At 40.6% G+C, this 26,920-nt stretch overlaps 1 protein-coding gene across 1 annotated transcript in view; it reads right to left on the bottom strand.

The window, feature by feature from the left end:
- Nucleotides 1-23,139, bottom strand: part of smpd3 (sphingomyelin phosphodiesterase 3) — a 65,717-nt gene extending 42,578 nt beyond the window's left edge. The window contains exon 1 of the mRNA XM_018703662.1: nt 22,908-23,139. The gene's annotated coding sequence lies outside the window, so the exon portion shown is untranslated. The remainder of the gene's footprint in view (nt 1-22,907) is intronic.
- Nucleotides 23,140-26,920: the final 3,781 nt, after the last annotated feature.

The following is a 26,920-nucleotide window of genomic DNA, read 5'->3' as shown; positions in this document are numbered from 1 at the left end:
TTGGCATACACAGTATACATGGTTTGTTTTTAATGTCCAATGACAAAGTTGTATCATATTCTGGGGTATAACTCCTCTAGTGCTCACATCTTTCTGGTTGTTTCGAGATGCCTTTTATTGGGGCATATTCAGACTTGTTGGCCCACTTCGCTGTGTGCCACTGCCAATGTGCCACGCTATAAATGTGGGTCATCTCAACATCCTCAGAATGTTTCCAGTGTTTCATGCTCTTACAATCATGTATGAAAGGAAGCAGAACCTGACCAGGTTGGAAACTTGTATTCTCAGCTTAAGTATCATTGGTTTGAACCTGTATAACGCCCGTTCTCCTCTGTTAGCCTCAGTACTCACATCTCTTCCCTTCAATCCCTTTTTAGCTTTTAGCTCTCATTACAAGAACCACAGGTGAGAATTCACAGAGCCAGAAAATGTTCTCATCCTCCACCACCTTTACCTTTTGTCTTTTACTACTCCTTAGCCCTTTGGGTGACTGAATTTTTCTTTAAAAATCATGCAGCAGCTTGGTGAAGTTTTTATAGCCAGATCAATAAATATCTCCATTTCTCTGTGCCTTGCTCCTTCTGCTCCTCTCCTACTGACTATTCACCACTAATTGGTATCATGATCAAACAGGGAGGGAGTTTAAAAAGTAACCCTCAAAGTACAGTAAAGTACACAATGAAGCCACTCAATTACATTGATAAGAGTCACTAATGTCTTCCTTCCTCACTTTCTACAAATTATTATCTCTCCTCAGTCACAGCTGCGTGACCACTTGACAGTCATTATAAGAAAATCCACAAAGCACTTACTTGCTATATTCACATTCGGCAAATTGTAATCATGACAAATTACCCATCAGCCCTCAGGGCAGTCACCAGTATGGGCTCAGAGCAGGCAGTAGTGGAGCTCAGATGTCTGTGTTCTTGCCCTCTGCTTGTGTGTACATTTGCATGAATGTGTGAATGTGTACAGAGCTGCTGCTCTGTTTGTTCTATGTAGTCCAGAGCAGCTGGTCTATAGTGGATCAATATCTCAGATGGAGGGATGTCAGTGTAGTACCAGTCTGCACAATTTTACATGGCATGCCATAAGGCACTCCTATGGCTTGTTGTCTAATGTATATAGTTAAAAGTCACTCTTTTGCTTGTAGTCACATGCTAAATAGAGTGGTAGCTGATTTCCAACTTTCTAGGTATTTAGCCAGTCAACACAGCAAAAACAAAACAAAACAACTCCCAAAACAAATTATTTTTGTGAACCTGTCAGTGCAGTCAAATGTGCCCTGCCCTGTGTGCTGAGGGCGTGCCAAACGCATTTTAGTATTTATGTGGTCAGGCATGCCTAGCACACACTTAAAGACAGAGTGGGATCAGAAGAAATACAGTATCATACAGTATAGGTGGTGACAGTCATGACCAGTCATATTCGCTACTTTCATCCCCTTTAAACACAGGACTCTCCTGGTCATGATGCATTGACAGTTTGGGAGTGGAAACCTATTCTTGTCTGGGACGTCAAAATTTGAACGCAGCAACTCAAGTACACTGCCAGGAGCAGGTGATGTTTCTTTTGAATTGAATTCACCTTTTAATTCGTGCGTAATTGTGGGTTGACAGTAACAATAGCACTTCTGTTAGAGAATAGTAGATGGAACACATACCTGCTGCCTTCAGACGGCTGTAAAGTGACTCACCACAGTAAAGGAAAGTATAGACTACCTGCTAAGTGTTGTGAATTACAGAGCTGATACGAATCATTCATTCATTACTCTGTTCAGCCAGTTTTGTTTGTTTGGTTGTGTGCTCTGTCCACGCTTTTTCTTTCAAAAAGGAGCCAATGATGGTAAAACTTGCAGGTTTTTCAGTGCGTTTATTTAGAACGTCACTGCACCGACCTACAGCCACACATGTACACAGCAAATTTGTGCACATGTCTCTCTGACTGGTTTGGATATTATATATCTGTGGTGGCAGGTTTCCTGTCAGATGGCTCCAGAGATTTGTAACGCAAGTGTAAAGAGTGTTTACCCGCTGTGTATACAAGCAAATGAGGAGTACAGACAGGACAAGAATATACAAGAATAATATAGTAAACCAACAGTGATGACAGTAGCACAGCTGATGGACAAATATGTGGAGAAACAACCACACACATCTACAGCATCTACACACATTTTCTCAGTTTTCTTCTCTTATCCTTTCACCCTCCTTCATCTTTTCTTTCTTATCCTTTTCTCCTTCCATTTTCAATCTCTGCCTCTCTGTTGACCTCTGACCTTTGTCCCCTCCCCCTCTGTCAGCCTAACAGCCTGTATACACTCACACACATCCACAGATACAGACCAATAACAGGCAGGAAACATGAGGGCAGACAGACATGAGTTTTCACTCTCGCATGCATTAAGTCATCAATACTTGACCGGGGCATTAAGATGCACATCATCTGCACACACAAGTACAAACACAAAAACACACTATGCCAGCCCCAGAACACACACTCATATATACATCAGTGACAAACACACAGACATGCTGTGCTCTGCTCTCTGGCCTGGCTGCAGACAGAATGGTATGGATTGTTCAGCATTGATTTGCTCTACATTTGTTACAGCTGCATGCCAATCCACTGTCAAAACACAATCACATAAGAACAGTTTCACTCCCAGTCCAGCCATGGAAATGTATTTTATAAACACTTGCCACATGGGCTGCTACACTCTAACATTCACAAGCCGCTTTTACTATTTTTCCAGCCCGCATGACATTTCTGATGAGCCAGGACTTTAATTATGTTTGGCCTCCTGCCCAAACAGCCAAAAAACAGACGAACCTACCATCATGTGGCCTAAATTAAAAAACATACTGCCTGTGGTCATTACCCAACACACTCCCAGTAGCAAGGTCATATTTTTTTTAATGTCAGATGAAAATCCCGTACATCAGCTCTGCCACAGTTAAAAAACATGGTGGGAAATTTAGACTGACAAGCAGGTGGTTTTTCCAATTCCACGACAGGTTGTGAATTTACAGTGAAAACACTGAAAAGGCTAAAAGTTGTGATGTGTGGGAAAATGTGTGTTTGCTAAAGCCAAACCAGTGAGAAAAGTGGTTGTCTCCAAACTCAAATTAGTGAGGCTAAAACAGGAGAAGAGGAGAAGAGGAGGGCAAATGTACAGTAAATTAAAAAGATTTGTATTAAAGCGAGGCAATGCAGCTTTATTTATGTAGCGTATTTCATGATCTGCATTGGCAAGGAAGAACATTAGAACAACACTAAAAACAATAAGCAATAAAAGTTTGAATAAAATCTATTACAACACTAAAATTAGGTCAAAAAATACATGAAAAGAAATACAATACAAATAAATAAATAGTAGACAGAAATAAAATCATAGTGCAGTTACAGTGCAGTATTAAGTTGTAAGTTTCCACACAATAAAAGGAACCAAATCAGTCAAAGGCATCTGGAACTATTTCTCTATGCAGTTAGTTACAATGGAGAATCCAGGATACTGATTTCTGTGTTTACTTTTGGTCAGACAAAGAGAAAAGTCTCCTTATTTAACCATCAAAGATTATTTGTTTGTCTGTTGTTTTGACAGAGTTATCAAATCTCTGTGTGGAAAGTGCAAAGTTAAAATGATCCATAGCCTGAATACCCACAAAGACCCAGGTTGTAAAACCCTGGAATTTTCATTTAACTAAATCTAATCTTTCTTGTGCAAAAGCCCCAAGATCTAGAATGACTCAACTCTTCATCTTTGCCTCTTCTGTTTGCTGAAATTGTCTCAATCAAAAATGTCTGTGATTGGTCAGTAAAGGTGAAGATTCCCTGTGACATTGGAGGGTCATTAGATGAACAGACGCACTGACTGTTCCCTAACATGCTATGGAAGTGAGGAACTCGAGTGAAGGTGCAGTATTTCTATCCCCAAAGCTTCTTAAACCAGTGCATGGGTCACTGAGTGGGAGTGCTGCTGTAAACACTTCACGACTTCCTACGCACATATGCACACACAGGAACAGAGATGATATATTTTTGACGAGCAGAAGAAAAACAAAGGTTAAACTTTTCTCCTTAAACCCTGAGATAGGAAACTGTGAGCCCACACTCACTTTGAGATCATATGAAGAGGATAACAGTTAATTTGTGTCCACATTAAAGGCAAAGACGTAAGACTGTATGAATAATGGGTCAAATGATTTGTAATGAAGGACCAGATTCACAGTTCCCCTGAGCTCAGTGGAGCATCTTTCAGCTTACTGTTTTGATTTTAAAGTCAGAAACTTTCATATTTTGATTCAGTCTCACTGTTCTCCTCTTTGTTCTTCAGCATTGTTTCCAGCAGGAGCAGACAGCTGTTTGCAGTAACAAAAAACTCTAAGAACCCAGAGCACACTACCTACCCAGCACCAAATGGCACATGAAAAAAAAAACTAGCGATTGGTTGATGAACGTACTGGAGCATTTAGCTGATAGAAGAACCAGATATTTCTCTGAAGTTGGGGGAGACTACTATTAAAGAAGCACTTTAAACAGACAGAGAGTGAGCTCACATTGTGTCATCTTGATGAATCACAGACAAAGTGCAATTGGAGCACAGGTCTGACCACAGTGAGTCCATAGTTAGCTCTGTTGCTTTATAAGAAGATCCTGGTTTCAATCCAGTCACATTGTATGGGACCTTATTGTGTGGAGTTTACGTGGCCTCCCGTGTTCCTGTGGATTTTCTTACTCTGCAGAGGATACATGCCTGTGCTGTTGCCCTTGAACAAGGCTAGCATCACAGTGTTTTTTTCTGTTGTCATAGCTTCTTCCTCCTCCCTACAGTAAATGATGCTAGTACTGCGTGTGCTGATCTCTCCCTTGACAACCATAGCCTTTTCCTGTTCTCGTCTCTTATTTATCACTCTTATGACAGCACGTTTCCGCCTTGTGCATAATGAATGTCTCAGTCATACATGTCTGTAGGGTTCTGTTCTGTTACACCTGGAAGATATTCAGGTTCATTTCTTATTGACCCTTCAGCACATGTTTGGGTTCTTATGGAGAGCACGCTGAAGCTTTCACCTTTAGAGAGAACTGAGGGTCCTAAATATTGGCCAATGTGTTTTGGAGTTTTATCTCACAAATAAACAGCTATCATCATAGAAAATCCCAACCCAAACAAATTTGGACGCACATAAATTAAGGTATGAAGATTTTCTCACCTTGTCAAGCTCTACAGATGCTGAGGAGAGTGGTGGTGGAAAGAACACATGGAAAAGAGGAGTGAGCGGAGGACAGGAGCAAAGGACTGCTCGCTGACTGGCTGTTGCTATCACCAAGTGTGGTGAATGTTGCCATAGAAACGGCCCAAAGTTCAGGCCATGGTAAACACAGGTAAGTGTTTGGTGAGAGAGAGAGAGAGTGAGGGACTGAAAATGAGATGTCCTTTTACATCTCCATACAGTAGCAATCATTTGGAGATGATTAGAAACAGGATTAACATTAGTAACATTTGTTGTAGGAAACCTGTATAGAAATGTGCATGAAATGACATAGGGATGAAAGACAGAAAACAGACATATGAAAGACAGAAATGTAGGATAAGTGTGAGTATGGGGAATGAAAGGGAATATCATAATATTCCCCCAAAAAAATATTATTGACAGTGCACATTAACACTAACATCATGCTAATATCTGAGTTTCTGTAGTCCCTGGAGAGTTTTGTTTTTCATTTACCTCTTGGTATGAAGTAATTAAGTCTTATTAAAAGAAAAGATTGGCAGTTTGTGAAATACACTGATACATCTCTTGCAGAGAGTTAGGTGAAAAGACTAACTCCCATGTCTCTACGTTAAATATGAAGCTGGAGCCAGATAGCTTAAGCAGACTTACCAACACAACATTCTGTCGTCAGTAATTCAGTAATTACATTGCAGTTACTAATCTGGTCCGGGTTATGGTGGAGGTGCAGAGCTGAGGTTCCATAGTTTTCTTATTCGATCTTGGAGGTTGTGTATCTGTGTCTCTGAGATCTGGACTTCTGCTTGTTAAACTGTAAAGTAATGTGATTACTTTTTCAGCTAGTAATATAATTCAGTTTTCAAGTTACTTGCCCAACACTGGGCGTTTTTATATTTCTGGTAATCACAGATTAAACAAACACGGCAGTGAGCTTTAGAGGAATTGACAGGTGTTCTGTATTATTGAATTTTGGAGAGAGAATGGTCATGAACACAAAAATGTTGTAAGTTAATTGTCTCTTTTGATTATCATTTAAGCACCAGTGAAGTTTTAAAAGTCTACTACTACCGTAATGTGTATCAGCAATATTTCTAATCAGTATTTCTAATGACAAATATAACTCACCGGACTGCTTCAGATTCAAGCCTCGTCTTAAATTTATCCTGAGTCTGAATATTACAGTTTAGAAGCTGGCTGAGTTTAGGATTAATGGTTAGTATAATCTCTTGAGCAGCTTCATCTAATTCTTCAGTTCTCAATATTCAGAATGATGAGAAACCCTATGATTTTTTTAGTATCATGCAGTTTTTATGAATATTATGCAACTCAGGAAGCAACACTACTGAAATGATCTTTATCTACCATGACTGCTGCTAGAAATAGAGGGCTTGCTTCCTTTAGACATGTTAAAGTTAATAACTGCTATGAAACACACAGTTTACTTTTAAGTTTAAACTGAAAGATTATCTCTATTCTGTGCTGCACTCTTCACTGCACTGAGACAGTTTAAAGCACTTAAGCTGTTTTATTTTTATGTACTACTTCTTGATCTGTCACAAATTTCCCTGAGGAACCAATAAAGTCATCTTGAATTATGAATCTTGGGATGGTTGCTTTCATCTGAAATTACTGAGACGTTGAGCAAATTAGGTGGCAGGGAAGATAAATCACTATAAATCACCAATATATTAGCAGACTTATATAAAATTAAGAAGTAAATGTTTGTTCAGACCATATAATCATTTTTTTTAGTCACATTCCTGTAAAGAGGTTAATGTGCTGAACCAGAATACTGCTTTTGATACAATTCATAGTTTGAAGATGACTGTATCGCTAATGCTTATTTGATGAGAACACATATCGCATCTGGTGATTTGTTTTAAGAGGTAAAACATACAAGCTACCATTAATTTCTTACAATTGCTGGTACAAGTTTGTGAGGGAAATAGCTACAGACACTGATGGAAACTTTCTTTGCTACTACTACTACTCTGCTTACTAAAGCCGTTTTCACATATGAATTCAGGCCAATGTCGAGAGAATCAGGTCTACACACAGGGAGGATGTCCGTGTGAGACGCGTTCTCACCACCTTCTCGAAATACTCCGTTTAGTTTAGTTGAGAGAAACCGTCACCAACACGCCCACTCACTCACTGTGAATTCTCTGGACAATGACCTGCTCTAGTCACACTCAGCTCAATCGGACATTACACAGAGTTTATACCAGAGAGCTGGCAGGATATCGTCTGTACAGAATGTTTTCTAAAATTCAGCTTTGCAGTGGATGTGTGGAGGCAGCTTAAGAGAATTCTCTGCTCGTTCAAAGTTATATCAATAATCCAAAGAAATATGATATTGCTTACCCAGTATTGATGCGAGTCAAAAAAGTTATTTTTAGCCAATGACTTTTTATTTTAATTAACTTTGCCTCAGACGTAGCCCAGATAGAAGCCAGACATATTTGCTTTGAATCAATGTTGGAGCCGAACATCTCTTCAGTCACATGTAAAGCAAATTTACTACAGTCAGTCCATTAGATAAGCTTGAATTATTGCACTTTGATAATAGCACATTTGTCAGTAGTGTTCCTTTGCTTTTCTAAAGGGTGTACCATAGGGCTCAATACTAGCTCCTCTGTTAATGACTTGTGACTTAGAAGAAACCGTAGATTCTTTAAAATTAAAAATAACAATGCTATACAAGCATTATTCAGGAGTGTATCGATGACGGTGATCTTTTTTAATGCACAAACAGAATCAAAACTGAACTAAGACATAATTTTTTTTTTCCTTTTTTTCACGAGTAAACATAATTTTACATCTCAATATCAGAGCTATAAATTCATATAATTTATGTTAATTACATTTAATGATTCAGACTAAAAGCACATGGCGGGTATTCATGGGTAGAAAACTATCATTTGAAGTAGGCTACTTAACTTTCTAACCTTCTTCATATTGTAACATTCTTTAACAAAAGAATGACAAATGAATGTTCTTTATATGTGTGTGTGTGTGTGTGTGTGTGTGTGTGTGTGTGTGTGTGTGTGGTCCAGGGTTTATTTATGTTGTAACCTGAATCTATTTACACGGTCACATTATGTGGACATGACATAAATCATTACATTTCAGGTTGCAGACATGTTTTACAGTTAGGATAAGGTTAGGTTTAGGTTAAGGTTTGGTTAAGGAAAGTAGTAGTTATGATTAAGGTTAGAGTCAAGTCAAGTCAATGTGGAGACAAGACTGTGTGTGTGTGTGGTGTGTGTGTGTGTGAAATGTCCCTATTTAAGTTCACTGCCAAACCTGTAAATTTGAAATTTTGATTGAACCCTTGTAGCACAAACCCACAACAGTAGTCCTACACTGAAATGAATTATTTGAAAGTCAAATAAAAATTATTTTTGTGCTTTAAAGAAGAATTCAGTTTTAATTTTGTACAGTGCTCTCTGCAGTGTGGTTTGACATGGGTTTTGGTTTTGCTGACTTTAGTTCAGTGGTTTGGATGAAAGGCTGATTTTGTCAGAGTTTATGTAACATATAATCCTGTTGGTTCTGCCTGTGATTTACTGCTAAGGTGCCCTGTATTTATCTTGTTCCCACATGATTGTTTACATATGTGTGATATTAGGCACTTGTTTGATTGAGAGTGAGCCATAGAACAGCTGCAACTCACATTTGTAATCACTTGTCACTAGAAAACTATGGAGCAGTAGCTGAAGTTGCAATGGAAGGTTTTTTGATTATTTTTACTGGTCTTTTGTCCTGTAGTTGTCCTTTACAAAAATAATCCAGCAGCTACATTTTAGTTTGCAATGGTAGTGAAATTTAGTACAGAGATAATGCAGTGTCCTGTAAGCAGCAATGTTCACTCTGCTCTCTGCTCAGTTTTGGTCTCAGACTGTTACTATTATTCTGCACCAAATACTCCACCATGCTGACCAGCTAGTCAGCTAACTGTGCATATCCACAAAAATGAGCTGGGAGATGTTAAAACACTCACAGAGGATCTGAAGAAATGGATGATTATTCTCTTTGGATTAGACACACTGTGCAACAAGTTTACATTACACAGTCATCTGATCCATTCTTCATGTAAAATGATGTATCAGTGTATCTTTAAAAGTGTGTTTGAGCTTTAAGACTTTAACCTCTCTGTGACCCGACTGGTCTTGGTTAGTCTGGTTGTCTCACACATAGTTCATGTCTCTGTAGCCTGACAGACTGAGCAACAGGCAAACTGCAGCCAAACCACGACAAGTCTGGTTCCAGTCCGTCTCTGTTTCTTCCTTTGGATGCAACAGAATCTGTGCATACTCCACCTAATCAATGCTGCCAGCTGCACTACTGCATCTGTAACTCAGTATTGAGAACCTACTCAGCCATAAAAACACTTTGAATTTACCAGACGGGAAGCTCAGAATAGAAAGAGAATGAGGAGATTAACATGCAGCATATAGCCACAGCCCACCATTCCTCGTTGTCATCTTTAACCTCAGAACCTCACTAATTATTGTACAGGGCTGCCTCTCATCCTCTCTCCCCCACCCCTAAACCTCACACACACACACACTATATACATTCATTGAGGTCAGAACATGGCCTGTAGTCCAAGCAGGTAATGAGAGACTTGTGTAGCTCCAGACGGATACTGTGCGGTCCTCACATGTACTCGTTAGTTTGAGTTTCCTCCTCCTGTTATCAGTGTGTGGCTGGTTCTCCCTGGATTTCTAAAGCCAGATGCGTGTGTCAGATGTGGCCGAAACACACACACATGACTCCACCCAAAGCACCTCTTTCAAGACCTCACACAAGAAGTAGATTAGGGCCTTTGGGAGAAAGACCAGGAGGGCACCTCCAGGGTAGACAGAGCGGCAGCACTACATTTGCAGCTAACATGTATACCACAGAGACAAACTACAAAGGAATGGAGCCAAATATCACTTAACACAGTCAATAGTCTGAATGATGTGGGTGTCTATGATTCAATCAGTTAACAGGGTAGATGACTGACAGCACACACACTAAAACAGTTTCCAAATATAAACCTCATACTGGAAGATTAACTCAACAAAACCCAAATCCTGCTCTCTGTGTCCTCTCAGCAGAGGTAAAGACAGGACCATTGGTGAAAACATAATCTCTCCATGTTCACACAGTCTGTTCACACTGACCTGCCAACAGCAGCAGGCAGGCAACCAACCAACCCTCTCTTCAACCCCAAACACACACACACACACACACACTCCATATCCACTGCACAGCTGTCCACCCTAAATGTAGCTTTAGTGAGATGCACATATTTCAACAAAATGAGTATAATCCAGAGTAAATATCATTCAGCCAATCTCATTCGGATGGATTACAAAGAGGAACCGTTCCCTTTCCAAATCCTCCCCCAGAAAAAAAGCCTGTGGACAAAGATAAGCATCTGTAACAAAGTCTCTTTCAAGAAGTTCAGTTGGACACTTTGTATTAATATAGTGAGTTGTTTAGATGTCTCACATCTTTCATGTCTATTTCATATTTTGGAACACTGATGAACTGATAGCAAGAGTAGTTTTAATTCTTCTTCCAGGGCAAAGTGTTTGAAGAAGAATGCAACATCCTCCATGTTTTATCTCCAAATAATATAACAGTACTGGTATAAGACTTTAAACCAAATATTAAATAAAGGAAAACATAATGATTTAACTTGATATCCCAGATTTTACACTTAGGATGTACTCACACCAGGTGATCTGTACCATACCCAAGCAAGTTTTACCCTAAAAATCCAGTTGTTTCGAGCCAGTGTGATCACTCTGTGCCATGGTACGCTTGAAGAGGTGAGATCAGGCTCAGTACACATCTGGTGTGAATGAGTGGGGAGGGGGGATCAGGGGTGTTTGGGCCTGGTAAGGTAACTGAAACAGCACAAGTATGGTTTATGACATTTCTCTACCCGTACCACTATAATGGTGTCTACTGTAAACAGTCACATAGAAGTCTCAGTGTAGACAGTAATAGCTGGAAATATCAAGTTATTGATACATAAAGACATTTTGTACAATCGATCACATTAATCTGTGTATTTTGTATTTTAATCCTGTCTGTGATTTTGTCAGTATACCTCCATCAGCAGTGCATCAGAGTCACTGTTGATTTATGACACACACATCTTCTACGAGAATGTGACTAAACTTTCTTGGATGTTGCCCAAACGTTCAGCCTGTGTTGGACTAGCTCCAACTTTTACTCTGCGCACACACACACACACACACACAGAACCAGTCATCAGCAGTGAGCAGGACAGGAAGGACACCAGTTCAGCTGGTGGTCACAGTGCCACCTCTGCTCTCCATTCTGTTTCTCAATTGGATTTCAGATTATGACAATAGAAACGATTTATAATACAAGCTGAAGAGGACAGGCAGTGTGTGTGTGTGTGTGTGTGTGTGTGTGTGTGTGCAATCTGTCACAGAGCACAAGTGAGGTTAATGTGTATCCACTATGTTAGCATATATGTCTGTGTGTGTGTTAGTCCCTGCAGTGGACAGCTGACCTTGGGTTGTCTGCCTTCTACTCTTTTGAGCCTGTTACTGTAACTCCAAACTTCTACTGATGCCCTTGCCACTTTGACTCCAAAATTGATGTGATGATGAACTCTTGATGAAAAAAGAGGAGTATGTCAGGGAAAAAAATCAACCTATATCAGTAGCCCTTCACAAAACAGAAGTGCATTACAGACTGAGAGTGCTCTAGTCCAGATTATTTTGAGTTTACACATTTCCTGCTCAGTGTAATTTTAACATCATTACATTTTGAGAGTTTTGCAGCTACGGCCCACTGTGATCCTTGATTTTCTGAAACATGAAGAAAAAATGAGAGAATTCCAAGTCAGTGTACACCCAGGAGAAACTGATCAGGTGTGTTATGATTCACTGCCAGCAGCTTTAGTCAGTCAAAGTATTGTTTTAACTACTGAACAACTGACAACATGCAGGGTAGTTGAGACCAGTTAGTAATTTTGTTTGTATCTGTATTTATGCAACACTTGATAAATGTGTTTCTGAGAAAAATGTTTTTAAATGCATCAGTTGTTTCCAGTGGTGAAATGCCCCTCAGAGTGACCCATAGAGTCTAGGGATGCTGGATGTATGTTATTCACACTGTAAAACCCTCTGAGACAAATATGTGATTTTGAAATAAGACTGATTTGATTTCACTTGACTATCTTGATATACCACTGTGTATTATTCGGGAGTAGGGCATGTTGGTGTTATGGACAGATTTTCAGATGGATTTGCTTTAAGGAGGTTGAGCTGTATAACATTTATTAACAAATGTGGCAAACAATTTGCAAGGTAAAAAAACTCATCAGGAATGAATGTGAAAATGGTATTTACTAGCTGTCAACTGATCAGGTGCCACCTGACAAACTTAATAAGAATAAAAATAAGAGTAATATGATTTAAAAATTCAGGATTTCTATGTAGGAGATGTAACAAACTGGTATTGTTGGAACTTTATTTTAACACTAAAACTAAGCACAAAATTTTGATGATGATGGATCAAAATACAGCAAAATAACATCTCATGAGAACATTGTGTCAGGCTGCATCCATCTCTCAGCATTAAACTGCTATTCTTTGGACATGTACAACCAAAAGCAATAGAGTTTAGCAGACATCCACCCATGCTGCCATGCTGGCAGGTCATGAACCTGCCAGCATGGATGTAGGCAATGAGATAGACAGATGGAGGATACAGAGAAAACGGGAGGATGGCAGACATACAAGAGTGATGGGGAGAGAAAGGAGAGAGAGAGAGATGTAAAGGACACACGCCCACATGAATGACACGATGAAGCCCCTACAGTCTGAGTAGAAATGAAAGAGGAGGAGGAGAGTAAAGAGGGTGGAGGAGAGACTGGTAAGTGAATGTTGATACATGGTCTGCTCTCTACTCAGCTCTACAGGGTCTAATTAGAGCTAAAGAAGTCACATGCTGTAATCATACAGTCCATCTACATATATATATATATATATATATATGGCGCCTGTTCAAAGTAGCCTACAAATGCTGGTTTAGGCAGGGTGCACTCCCTGACCCTGAGGTCCATCTTATTAAAGTAGTTAACTCATACTTTGTTCCAGATTTATATTCCTACTGAGGCAGGTGGAAGATTTAGATGATGGGTGGGGTTCAATCTATATCCATGCACAACAGTTTTACTTGTACTTAACTGATTTTTAAGACAAATAAAATAAATAAATGGGGAATGGAGGGGGGATTAAAAGATAAAATGTACAGAAAAGGGTCAATATAAACCATATATAAACCAAGTCATGGTCTTATACTTCCATTGGCATGCAAATAACAAGAATCACCACATGGATGTGTTACAGATACTGCTTACTTGAACTAAGATAGTTAAGCATTTTGAGAAACACTTTTATTTACTCTCTTTTCCAAAAGAGACATGAGGATACAAATATCAGTCTCATGTCTGTGTGTCAAGTATGGCTCTGGACATGTTTAGCCTAGCGTAGCATAAAGAATGAGGAATTTGTGGTTTGAGGTGGGGCTTTGTGTTGGAGCTATTTTTGACAAACAACAGTTTATCTATATGTGCAGTATTTCTGGCTGGAGTGTGAGTTACCAGATACAGTCACTGAGCACAGGTCCTGGTTTTGGACAAGACTACACACAGTTACCGTGCCCAGTTGTTGTTCAAGAAATACAGTATATGACTTTCCTTAAAACTCCAAACTGTTATTTTGCTAAATATTAAAGCCAGCTATTGGCTATTTGCTTAATGTGGTCACCATCCAGGAATTAATGTAATCTCAGAGACTTGGAAGTCTGTTTCCATTGTTTGCCACCCAGGAATTGCAGCCTTTACTTCTGTTTGCCCTCCACCTACCAGAAAGGCATGAGCATGAGGTTTTGCAGTCAGCAGGAAAGCTGACACAGAACATCATGATGATCCACCCCAGGGCACCTCTAAGCTCCCCCATCAACGTCCTGTACAGGTAGTTCTTAAAGCAGAAATGATTGTGTAGGCTAACGTGTCTTACTATGACAGACTGAAACCTGTCCTGTCACAGTGGAGAACCTTTCATTGGACCTTTGTTGTAGGACACTGGCTGGTGTGTGGTGTGGCAACTGATCCATGTTCATGGTGGTAAGGTTCCATGAACAACATGTAATCCTAACCCTTACCTAGTCTATCTCCCCCTAAGGCAGCTCTTGGCCTCTGTAACCCCGATGGATTCTCATGATGTTTGCATGAGCTGGCCATAGACTGTAATAGTCCCAGTATGGTGTGTCCAGTGTAGGCAGAGACATACCCCAGCACACAAACCTGGATAACAGATACTGACAGGTTAACAACAGAGCAGTCCGTTAAGTTTTCAGTGCAGCTTTGTGAAGTGTGTGGGTGTTTTTGCAGGTGATGAGGAGGGTTTTGGCTGCATGGTACTTGTCCAGTATCAGATTCCAACCAGAAATGCCCTGGCCATCTGGGAGTGGTGCCACTTACATTCTATCCATTACATTGCATGCTCCTATAAGTTCTGACTGATATTGCTGTAATACAAGACAGTCCAAGACCCTGGGCAGCCGTAGAGAGAAAGAAAGATAGGTTTGACAGATAGATACACAAGGACCAAGTGCATGCTCAAGACCCCAGTGGTGATCCCTGTGGAACAGCTTGAGATGGAGGGCAGATGGCTACAACATGGGGATCTGGACCCTAGCCAGGTGGCTTCCTAGGTCACAGCAAGCTGCCACAGCAGAATGTGAGATGTATTCTCCCACTACAGACACTGAAGTTGCTGCAGGAGTGGGACTGCCTACGGCTGGTAAATGGGGTCAAAATAGGAATGTTGTGTGAGCATCTTGTACTTCTAAACTTTCATTCCCAGGCTGGATGGAGTGAGTATCATCAAGCCTTGGGTCACACTGGTACAGAAAAAGTCTCGTCTGTCCTATAAAGGCGATTCTTCTGACCTGGTACATCCTACATGACTAAGTTATCCATTTGAAGTACTTATGATGATGAAGGTTCCAATCTATTCCTTAATCCAGCTTTTTGGATGCTCAGAGAGAATCTTGACTGATCAGGGAGTTCAGATTGAGATCTATGACTGTGTAAAGAGCTGTGCCACCCTGTGCCACCCTCAGGAAAATGGGTCATGTGAATGTTTCAACCAGACATTCTTGGGATTGTTTGGTTCATCTGAGCTATGTAGTCAACATCAATGGCACATTAAGCTCTACGCACTGGTGCAAGCATCCAATAGACTGCTCTGTTGATCCCAAAAGCTGTAAATTTGGAGTTCCACCAAGACGCTATCAGTAGATTTGTGGTCGAGATGACCACCAAAAAGGTTAGGGGAAAAATATCACAGGTGGGATTTAAATCGACTGTATATGGTATATGATTGACAGGACTCATAATGGTGTACTGTCTGTGTGAAGGTCCCTCTACAGGTGGACTGACTGTGCATGCAGGCTGTTTTAAATGGGATGGCATGACATGGATGAGCAGATTGCATGTCACAGAGACTCAAGGTGGCAAAAGAACAACCCAATATTTGCAGCCTTTCTGGATAAGTAGCTGTCCAACACCTGCCTGGTCTCCAAGATTGCTGTACTTGCTTGTCACCATGTTTCCTGCTGAGCCACCTGCCTTGATCATCACCGCTCCCAACTCTGTGTTCCCTGGCCATCCATACCCAGCCTTTAGCCTGCCTCCTTTGCCAATGAGAGTGTGTGTCTGCACTGCCTTTGTTCCCCTCTGCTTTCACAGCCAGTGGTGGGACCATGGCTTTGTTATTACACTGATTGTGAGTGGGAATCTTGGACTTCAATCTTAACCAACGGCAACTGAACAGTGGTTGTAAGCTAGACACTTCCTTTATGTGTTTGTCTAGTCTGAGTAAGATTTAACTGCCTTCAGTCTTTCCATTGTGGGTTGTCTGTCCTAGGGAAGTTTTTATGCAGTTGTGATGTTGACCTAAGAAGTTTGCAGTGTAATAATAATTGCTTCTTCACAGGTGCAATTTGATTTTATAGATGCATAGTGTTTAACATTGTGTGTGTTATTTAGCTCTGGTATCCTTTTCTTTGATAAAATGATGTTGACTACAACCATGACACATGACATAACCTCATAATGTGAACTCTGGAGAGATTCAGCAGGTCAAGCAACATCTGTGACACAGAGACTCGACAAAAGGGTTCAACATAAAAGTAAGTCTTTATGGTGATGGTGAAAATAAAAATCCTCTGTAGCACTATGCTTAACAGTTCCACATTTTAAAACAAATGTTCAGTTAGTGCAGCTTTATTTAGGACTTCTGTCCTCACCAAACAGACCTTAGGAACCTTTCATTTTGTACAGATTAAATGACTTTTTTTGCAGTGCGTACGCAGTAACATGCTGACCAGATGTGGCCTAAAGTAGGCTGTCCTAACAAAATGTAGAGGATCAGAGTGACAATCCTATGAAATAGCTAATCCGAAAGGCTTTCAGTGAGTGGCTCCCTGTTTGATCTGCTTGGTGCTAGAGCTGACGTCATATCACCAGTCTATGTGTGGCATGTTTGGCAGCTCCTGAAAAACTGTCTTCTACAACATTTCATATTATTAAATATATGACATAATAATATTTTCTAATTCACATTCCTATGAGATACATAGTTTATGTAATGTTCCTGATTTTTTTTCAAGGATTTCTGGCCACTGAGGTTTAAACTGTTGCCTGTTGTTTGTCGCATGAAACCAGCTAGCAATTCACATTCATCTGATGTTGTGCTCATTGCTGTTTCCAACACTTAGAGAAACAATCCATCCTCATCCTTCTACATTGCCAGTTTCCTAGATATATCCACAAAAAACAGCAACAAAAATATGTCCAGAAATACAGCAACAACTGTGCAGGAGACTGATGCAGCTGTAGAGGTTGTTGTAAGATGACTTAAAAAAATAAGACGCTTCTCTTATCAATGGGGAAAATGTTACGTTATCTGCACCTGGAAACTGCTAACACAGTTTCTGTGTGAGCCAAAAATAGCATCAGTGGGTCACAGCAAGACAAAAAATCTGCAAGAAATCAAAGAACATGACAAGTGGCTAATCAGTCTTATTAACAGGCTGACAGTGTGTAAAAGGTTCAGCTTCTGACCTCTTTTTGTACCTTTTTTGTCAAATTATCATTAAGTATTATTATACATCAGTACAATCTTTTACTGAGAAAGCCTGCTCTAATAGAGAGTCAAGCACATTTTACACCATGTTCCAGCTTCATGGTTTGAAATTTACAGCCTAAGCCCACAGGTATCACACATCCTTCAAGGTTCGCAGTGGCTGATTCAAAAGACAGCAGGCCTCCACTCAGCTGTCCACGACAACTCTCTTATCTCTGCTGTATTGCTGCACAGACAAAGGATTTGCTGCAGTCTGAGCTGTCTGTGTGTGGTTATGTTGGACCAGGTTCTTGCATGACCTAAGACCTAAGCAGGAAGACCGGCCCTCCCATGGCTATGCCAGTGGCTATGACAATAAACTCTATTCAGGCTCGTATGAGAGTAATGGAGGAGGGGAGTGGAGATAAGAGAGATGCAATAGAGTGTGAAGTCTCAGTACACATACAAAGAAAAAGATGAGCATTATGAAAAAGCTAAGGAGTGGTGGGGGTTTACTCTTTTCCTGCTTGTCAAAATCTATCTGCTAATCTGAAGCAGAGGTTTGGAAATGTGGGGTGAGAAGAAACTAATGAGTCCTTGAGGGAGCACAGAGGAGTTCCCCACCAATGGATGAATCTTTTTATTTTATCAAAATGTAATTCAGTACATATTGTATAAACTGGGGACGTCCCAGTCTGATCCTAACAATAGGTATCAGGGCCATTTTTAGCATATTTCAATGGAATGGCATCGTCTAAAATGTGATTCTTCCATTTCTGTACTCTGCTGTGTTTTGTCCATATCACCTCGTAGCACCTCTCCTTCAAGCTAGCTGGAATCTACAGGTGCAGAATCCCACTGCATAAGCCAGCGAAAATGAATGTATGAATGTGAAATATTAATTGGGTGCAGTGGTGATTTCAAACCGACACTTAAGCTGATGCTTATCATCATTAGCAAAGCAGTGTAGAAGCTGCAGCTTTAGCCAGTGCTACGTCATTTTCACTGCTTAAAAAGTGCGCTCTCTGCACACTTAAAGATAGTTTGTGAGGGAAGAAGCTCCACTTTGTAACACCCCTGTAAAACCATAAATGTGTTTCTTTAGTTCCGCCAAATCCAACAGAGTGAGACATCTTCTGTCTAATGGATCACTTCATGTGACTGTCAGGGGTGGCATGCTCCCAAATTAGTTTTCATTCATATCATATCAATATTTTATGGTTAAACCAGACTTTTGTGAACTGTGACCTCCAGTATTTGAATGAAAAATCTCATTAAAAGAATAAGGTGTAAGAGATTAATGTGTCAGGGTCACAGGCTATTTTATCAGCATTTAAGTGATGTAAATTAAGTATTGGATCAGATTCTGCATCAGCAGATGCCCAATACATCCCTTGTATAAACCAAACAGTAGATAATCCAATACAAAATCAGGTCCATTTATGTAACAGCAACATTAGGTCTGTCCCAGTGGACAGTTCTGAATGCTGCTAGGGAACTACAGATGATGTGAAAAGGATCAAGGCTTCCCACAGCAGATGCCTGAAAAAGGCTTCTATCTTAACAAACTCACAACTGTGGACACACAGAAAAACCAAAAGCAATAATTATGTCATCACTGAAATACAGAAGAGTGGACTTTGCATCAAACCCAAGAGACCAAAAATGGCTTGGTGGAAGCCAGACAAGCTAGCCAAGGTGAAGCTAACCCAAGGCTAGGGAACAATGGAAGGACCCATACATCCCACAGCGGATGAAGAGGATTTAGCCAGTCATTAAAAAAAAAAAGCACCACTGTTTTTAACTTTGTGGCGGTGCATTTTAAGGTCAGACTAGCTGTGTGACTCTAAGGATGGCAATGTTGTTTCATAAGTCGGCTCACCACTTTGTTCCAGACCGAAATATCTCAAAAACCAGCGCACTAACTGTGTGAACAAACACTGCACAGAGGATGAATCCTACTCACTTTCCTTCTTGTGCCACCAAGAGGTTGACATTTGTGATTTTGAGTCCAGTAGTAGTTTCTAGCCTGCTACTGGATTGACTGCCATGAATAAACTGGAACTACTTTGGGGATCCTTTGACTTTTCATTCAGCATGTAAGCATTGTTACTGTGAACATGTTAACATTCTGATGTTAACATTTGGCTCAAAGCACTGCTGTGCCTCCATACTGCCTCACAGAGCCTCTGATATTGTAATAGTGATTCATAAAGCCTTCAGCTTATCACAATGTTTCCAACTGACTGCAAGAATGTAGAGGTCTATGATATAAAATCATCTGTGAACCTCAGATCCAGAGGCTTCAAACCAAATTTGGAATCAAAATGATCCCTCAAGTGTTACCACTTGAGGGGCAGCAGCGGTGCTGACACTTCTACAAAACAAACAGTCCAGGTATAAAGCCTCTTGATGACAAACATCCATCACACTGAAGTGTCCCTTAAAAACACAAGAGCTTTTCTGTGGCCGTCTCTGACCCCTGACCTTTCTGTGAGGAGGGACAGGGACAAAGAATGTCTCTTTTAGAAATGGTTACAATAAAATAAACAAATAAATAAATTGTCATCCCACTATAAATAGTGTCAGCACCATTTAACGCCACAAACTTTACATAGACATGTAGCATTGAACCACAGTTATTCCATCTTATCCAATATTCTACACAGTTAAGTATTAACGAGTATTACTGATGTGTCTCTGCCTGCACACAGGTAGGGAAACCAGATCCTGTACTATCAGGTGTCACAGGCCTCCAGGAGCCCCACCCAACCCACCCACCCCCACCTCGCCCTTTCGACCTGGCAGCTCCACTCAACCACCTGCCTGCTCTGTCATGACTAGAAAGCCAGTTTGCTGGACACCCAGGAGCACTTTTGGTGGCTGTGGATAGGGGTGGGTGAGGGGTTGACCTTTTCCACTTCAATGACTTTTTTTCCAACACCTGAGGGGCCATTGGATATGGGAGGTCCAGGGAAAAATGAAAATATAACAACAATTTTCTTAGGTGACTGTGAAAATATGACACAAACAGAAGCCAGCCATCAATCAATACTCAGCACTAATCATGCAGGTTTGTGCTTAACATGTTCTGAGCTTGAAATTAAAACTTTTGTCTGTCTGCAGGCTCAGTCTGAGATATGGAGCATCAAAGCTCTCAGCATCCACTGGGTTTATAAAAACACTGGGCCTTTTATTTGACAAATTACACATCTAAAACTCACATTTAAAAAGCACACACACACGCACACACACACACAGGCACTCAAAGAGTCAGGCAGTCAAAGAGGTTTATGACTAACACAGTTTTGATTTAAAATATCAAACAGAAGGTGATGATTTAAGCAATCAAACTGGCAAACAAGGAGATGTCATGAAAGCCAGACTGAAGAGGTTAGTCTCAAGATTATGTTTCAAGATGTGGACATATTGTGAAGCCTTCTGCTTCTCTTGCAGGCTGGTCTGAAGCCAAGAACTGTTCTAAGGAACTCACAGAATCAAAAGTAAACATGGTGTATTAACTAAAATCACAGGATTATTCTAATACAGAGATAATTGGGTAAATGTGAGAAGAGCTGGGCTGCAGGCCCAGATCTAAATCCACAGGGAGAGGAATTAAACTCACTGTAGACACATAGAAAAAAACACGTGGCTCCACTCTCAGTCTGCCTCTGTTTAAATCTTTCCTGAACGCTCTAAATGTATATTGTGTATTTTTGTAACTCTGTCATGATGTCAGCAATGTCACCTTTCACATATCTGCCTGTGTGCTAAAATGTCATGATGTGTTCATTTCAGGAAGTGCAGAGAGCTCGAGCTGCACCCTGCAAGCACCCAGATGGCCCGTGTGCATCTTGTGTGAGCCGAGTGGAACGCTCAAACAGCCTTCGTACATAATGTCAAGACTCATGAATACTGGAAACTTCCACCCTCAGTGCAAACAACAGAGTCTTGGAAGAAAGGAACCAGGGTTTTTGTCACCACATCACGTTGCCATTGTGTCTCAGTCCAGCCTGAGTTATAAACCGGGGGGGTGTGGTTTGGAAGAAGTGAGCACTTAAGTTTTGGAAGGCACTGCTGAGTTACAAGAAGTCAAAGGTCAGGGCATCTCAGCCTCTGCTGCTTCAATCTTTAAAATTCTTTTTTACTTGTGAGTCTGAGCCTTATGGAAATGTGACTCTAATTGGCTGCTATCACTTTAATGCCCAAAATACAAGGAAATAAGGACATTTGTACATAAAGTGACACTTCAGTATATTGTGTGATGTAGAAAATGGCAAGATAAAAAAAGGTCCTTTTAAATATGATATAATATAAAAAGAAAGCACTGTGTTATAGTGCCAGCAAAGACTATTCAGAAACATAGCTTCCCTCTCAGTGTAAATATACAGTTTGTGTAGATGAAGGAGAGAGGAAGTTTTATAACATCTGCTCAACTCCATTTCAAACTGAGAGGAGAGGAGAGGAGAGGAGGAAACGAGACAAGATGAGAGGGGGAAACTAAAAAGGAAAAAAGAGAGGAGAGGAAAGGAAAGGAAAAGAGGAAACACTAAAGGAAAAGAGAACAGGGAGGAAAAGAGAGTATGAAACAAAAGAAAAGGAAAAGAGAAGAGAGGACAGCAGAAAGGAGGAGAGGAGAGGGAAGGAGAGGAAGAGGAGGAGAGGCCAGCCAGGCCACACCTAAATGTACTCTGGATTCAAAAAAGCAGCATCTCTCTGCAGATTCACCAGCTTCAGTACTTTCTCCCACAAGCTGCGATGCTATATCAGCTATCAAGAAACCCAGTAGCAGCCCGACCACTAACCGACTGGTCCCAGTCTGTCTCTGTGTAAACCAGTAAAACTACTATATGTGGACGGTGGATCGGCAAAATAGAAAATTCCAAACTGAATGACTGGACACCACAGCATTTAACTAAATTTGAGGATAGAGTTATAGTCTACAATAGAGGTATTTCTTGTCTCAGCCACCTTTTTTTAACACAGTGTGCCAACACAGATGGAAATAGTAATAACAGAGAGTAATACAGAGAGAGAAGCTGAAGAATGTTTGTATTTTTCTTCAGTTGCATTAGCTTCCTTTTCTGATCTTAGGCAAAGAAAACAGTATGTGTGTGTGTGTGTGTGTGTGTGTGTGTGTGTGAATGAGAGAGAGATATATATACAGAGTGAGAGAGAGAGGGAGAGAGAGGGCATCTCTGACTATTGGATCATGCAAATATGAGTCAAATGTTTTACCCCAGGCAGACACAGGGTAAGATTTAGGCGCGGCTGGAAGACTTGCCTCAATGGACACACACGGGCTGATAATTACAGACAGCAGGGATATATCTGTACTATTACACAACCGTAAATGAAATTATCTCACTGGAAAGGATACCACTTAGGATTTATTAGCGTTTCTAACCCAGTAAAGATGCATCCATCCATGCTGTTTTCCGACACACACACACACACACACACAGAGAGAGAGAGAGAGAGAAAAGAGGCGACTTACTAATTGGAAATCCTTTCCACATGGGCTTGAGGTGATATGTAAACGGTGCAGGTAGCTCTTGTTTTTCTTCTGTATCCTCGTGTGCTGAGCGCTTATAAACGAAATCCAGCGTTGGCGAACCAGCTGATGTCTGCGGACCAACCGAGCGAGCGAGCGAGCGACTGTCTGTCTGACTGAGAGGAGAGGGGAGGAGAGGAGAGGTTTCTCTTCAGCACCACACCACTTTGAACAGCTCCCGCTGACGTCACTGCCTAGCTACGACGCCACGCCCTCTTCCCTAGCGACCGCCTCCAGAGAGAGAGAGAGAGAGAGAGAGAGAGCAGGGGTCTATGTATGGAACAAAACATCTCTCATTATGATCCTAAAGTGCTGATGTGTCCTGGGAGTCTCAGTGTCTGGTAAACAATAAATAGTCAACAATTAAATTGGGGCTCATAAAAACTAAAGGATACTCATTCAGAGTGACAGACGGTAGCAAACACTTCAGTAAGTTTTCCTGCGTCTTTTCTTTTCCACCCACAGCACAGGGTTCTTGTCTTTCATTGCATTCTGCTGAGTAAATGAAGAAAACTATCTCTGTTCCCAAAAGCTGAACATAATGAAGTTTTATTTCAGCGCTGCATCACATCTCTTCAGATCCAGGAAGCCATCAGAACTCTGAACTCCCTCCAAATACTGCTTCCCACCCCTCCCTCCAACACCTGCACTTTAAAAATCTCCACTGAATGCTTTTTAAACAGTTTAGTGCTACACTGTATTTCTTATGTGAGCTACCTTACACTGCACATGCAGTTGCATCAGCATTTAACCTCAGAGCTGCTCTGGGTGTAAAATGTGTGTTGTGTTGTTAATGATATGTCTGTTTTTAAGTGTGAACGTGAATTGGATTTATGATTTCTGACCAGTAAACCAATGATTATAGAAGATAGTTAGCAATTATGCTACATTAGCAGAGCTCAGTGTAGGTCAGTATTAGCATGTTTACAGAAATTTAAACAGTTTGCATATGCTCGATGAGAGTCAAAGCTTGTGTATCTGATGCCCCCAGGTAACATTTACGAAGTTGAGGTTACACTTAAGGCTTCAGAAATGACCCTGAAAAGACCAGAATCAAACAAGCAACAAGTTCTGTGAGTTGGAGGGAAAGTGTGTCTACCGTTTGACAACACACACATCCCACTAGCTTGAGGTGTTAAGTGGCATGTTAGCTATCCAATAGCAAACCAGAATGAAGAGCAGTGGCCTGCTGTAATAACATGTCCAGGTGACATATAGAGACAAACAACCGTTCACACTCACATTCAAAACTCCACACACAGAAAGGCCGGGGGCAAACATAGCTTCAAGCAACAGTGCTAACTGTGCATCATCGAGCCACCCAAAGCAGAGGTGTCTGCCAGTCACAGTCCACATTGCAGTGAGGTCTGTGGATCAGGACGTTAATTCTGGGAATTCTGTTGACTTTATTGGATGTAAGTTGTCAATCGTGTGAGTGCCACAAGACTCCAAAAACCCCATTCACCTGGATTGTATTAGGTGCATGCAGAATTCTCATAGATGGATATCTCAAAACCTGGGAAAATAAAACCCAAAATGCATGACTAGATGACACTATAAACTTTAAAATGCATATGAAATAAGCCTTTAAAAGGCCCTTTGATGGCCCTGACAGCCTCTCAGCTGTTTTGAATTGCTGTTGGGAAGTAATGAGTATGTTTGAGTGAGTCTAAATTTGATCAAACCAAAGATTCCAGAAAGGAAGCATCAGTGGCGCTTTAGGCCTGATGCTCCCTGTAAACTGATGAACTGATGATCTACATCCATCCATTACTGCTTAACCTTTTATGGTCGTGGGTGGCTGGAGATAATCGCAGCACACTGGGTGAGAGGCGGGTTACACCCTGGACAGATCACCAGTCTATCACAGGGCTGACATATAGAGATAAACAACCATTCACACTCACATTCATCCCTATGGACAATTTAGAGTCACCAATTAACCTGCATGTCAAACTCCACATAGAAAAGCCCTGGGTGAACAGGGGTTCAAACCCTGTGAGGTAACCACTGCATCACTGTGCTACCCTGATGAGCTACAATAAATATTGATCACACCATGAAATACCAGTAATAAGATGTTGTCAAACATCTCTCATGGTTCTTCTTCGCCTCAAGACATTTTCTCAGTTGATGTAAGCAGGTCTGGAATCAGAGATTTTACTTTTTTTTCAGTGAACTGACTCCCCTGCTGTAAGGTTTGGCTGTTTTAATGAAATCCAACGCAGACAGCAGAGGTTCCAAAGTGATGTTGACTCATCTAAGTGCTGTATTAAATCTTAAGACAGACACGTCAACAGATGCATCACTCCCTCAGAGACTGAATATGTAATTTACTGTACGAAAAATCGCTGTTTTTAAAGTAACGTATGTCAGGGAGAGATGAACATCTTGTCAGTCACAAGCTGCTGCTCCACTTTGCTCCCCAACTGTTTTCTATTTATGTAAGTGGATTTATAGGGTTTGGTGGCAAATGATATTAAATACAGAGACTGTGTCACAGCTGAGGATTTAGTAAATTGAAAATTCTACAGTGAAACACTGACATAAAATGTAAACCCTTCACTTGTTGGCTAGACTGAAAGACAAATATGACGCAGGAGAGAATGTCTCAGCGAAAAACACAGAGTAACAAAAAGAAAAGTTTGGCAGTTAAATCTGTGCAGCAGAAGAACCGGTACCTAAGTGCACTCAGAATAAATCCCTGTGAAATGAGCCTTGTAAAATTACATGTTGCAAATCACATGTTCGCAAAGATGAACCGTGCTTTTTTCCATTGACTGTGTTAGTTTGAAGAAGCAACTCTATGAGCCAGTTTATTCTCGTGTGCTTGCTGAGAGATTTATAAATGGCTCAAAGAAATCTTACATTTCTCTGAAATAAATCAACAGAATTTATTGTCAGACGAAATATATAACATATTAACATAAATCTTCTAATTGCTACTTTTGCTACTTGCAAACTTTAACACTGTTTCTTTCTTTGCTGCTGTGGTATGTCATTTCAGTCTGGGATCAGTGCAACCCACTTCCACACCATTCACCTTCGGCTTTCATCAGGAGGTGTCCAATAGGTCCCTTATCATAAATCCTGTGTCATCCAGATTTTCAACTATTGCTCATAACTCATTCACCCCCACCAGTGTCAAGACTCCAACTGGGGGATATTCCTGTGAGAAAACCTCAAATTATGAGTTCAGAATGTGGCCTAACTCTTTCAGTTTAGTCTCTTCTTCTCCTTCTTGTGGAGAATTAGATGGGATGAGATGTTTGATATGAAGCTGCGACCAGCAGCTGATTAGCTTAGCTTAGCATAAAGACTGGAAACAGGGGGAAACAGCTAGTCTGGCTCCGTCAGGTTAATAATCAACATGATCACATCTCGTTTGTCTTAGGAAGTCTCTGAAAAATAGTCTAGTCCCATAAAACCACAAAGTACTTTTTTGGTTTGTTATGCATTTAATCATCAAGATGTAATATCTTAATCCGTGAGCTTTATATTTTTATTTGCATGTTAAAGCAACACAGTGTAACTTTGCTGAGCAGCAGTGATTTTGAAGCTGAGAATTTAGGATAGAATAGTTACATAATGTTGCTTTAAAACAGCTGCAATACTTCACTTTTATTTTTCGAGTCTAAAAGCAACATGAATGACCACTGACTAATCAAACAGAAAAGCAATGAAAAGTCCTCCTTACAAATGTCTTTTTATCCAGTTGAGAAATTTTCTTTCTTTCTATTCTACATCATTTCCATCATTGTGAACTGGCTCATGTTTTTATATTTAGTTTATTTCATGCCAATAAAGTGCCTTTAAAACAAGCTCTGAGATGGTGAATGCACATGAAGATGAGAGAGGCGGAGGGAAAAGCCAAAAGCAGGTTTTTGTTTTGTGTTGTTTTCTCCTCCAGTGGCAGTAGAGATGAATGTGTGAGCCTCCTACACACTGTCAGGTTT

The sequence above is a fragment of the Lates calcarifer genome, linkage group LG10 (genome assembly GCF_001640805.2).
Source record: "Lates calcarifer isolate ASB-BC8 linkage group LG10, TLL_Latcal_v3, whole genome shotgun sequence".
Taxonomy (NCBI): domain Eukaryota; kingdom Metazoa; phylum Chordata; class Actinopteri; family Centropomidae; genus Lates; species Lates calcarifer.
The sequence above is the reverse complement of the archived record's forward strand: the minus strand, read 5'-3'. Positions and strand labels throughout refer to the sequence as shown.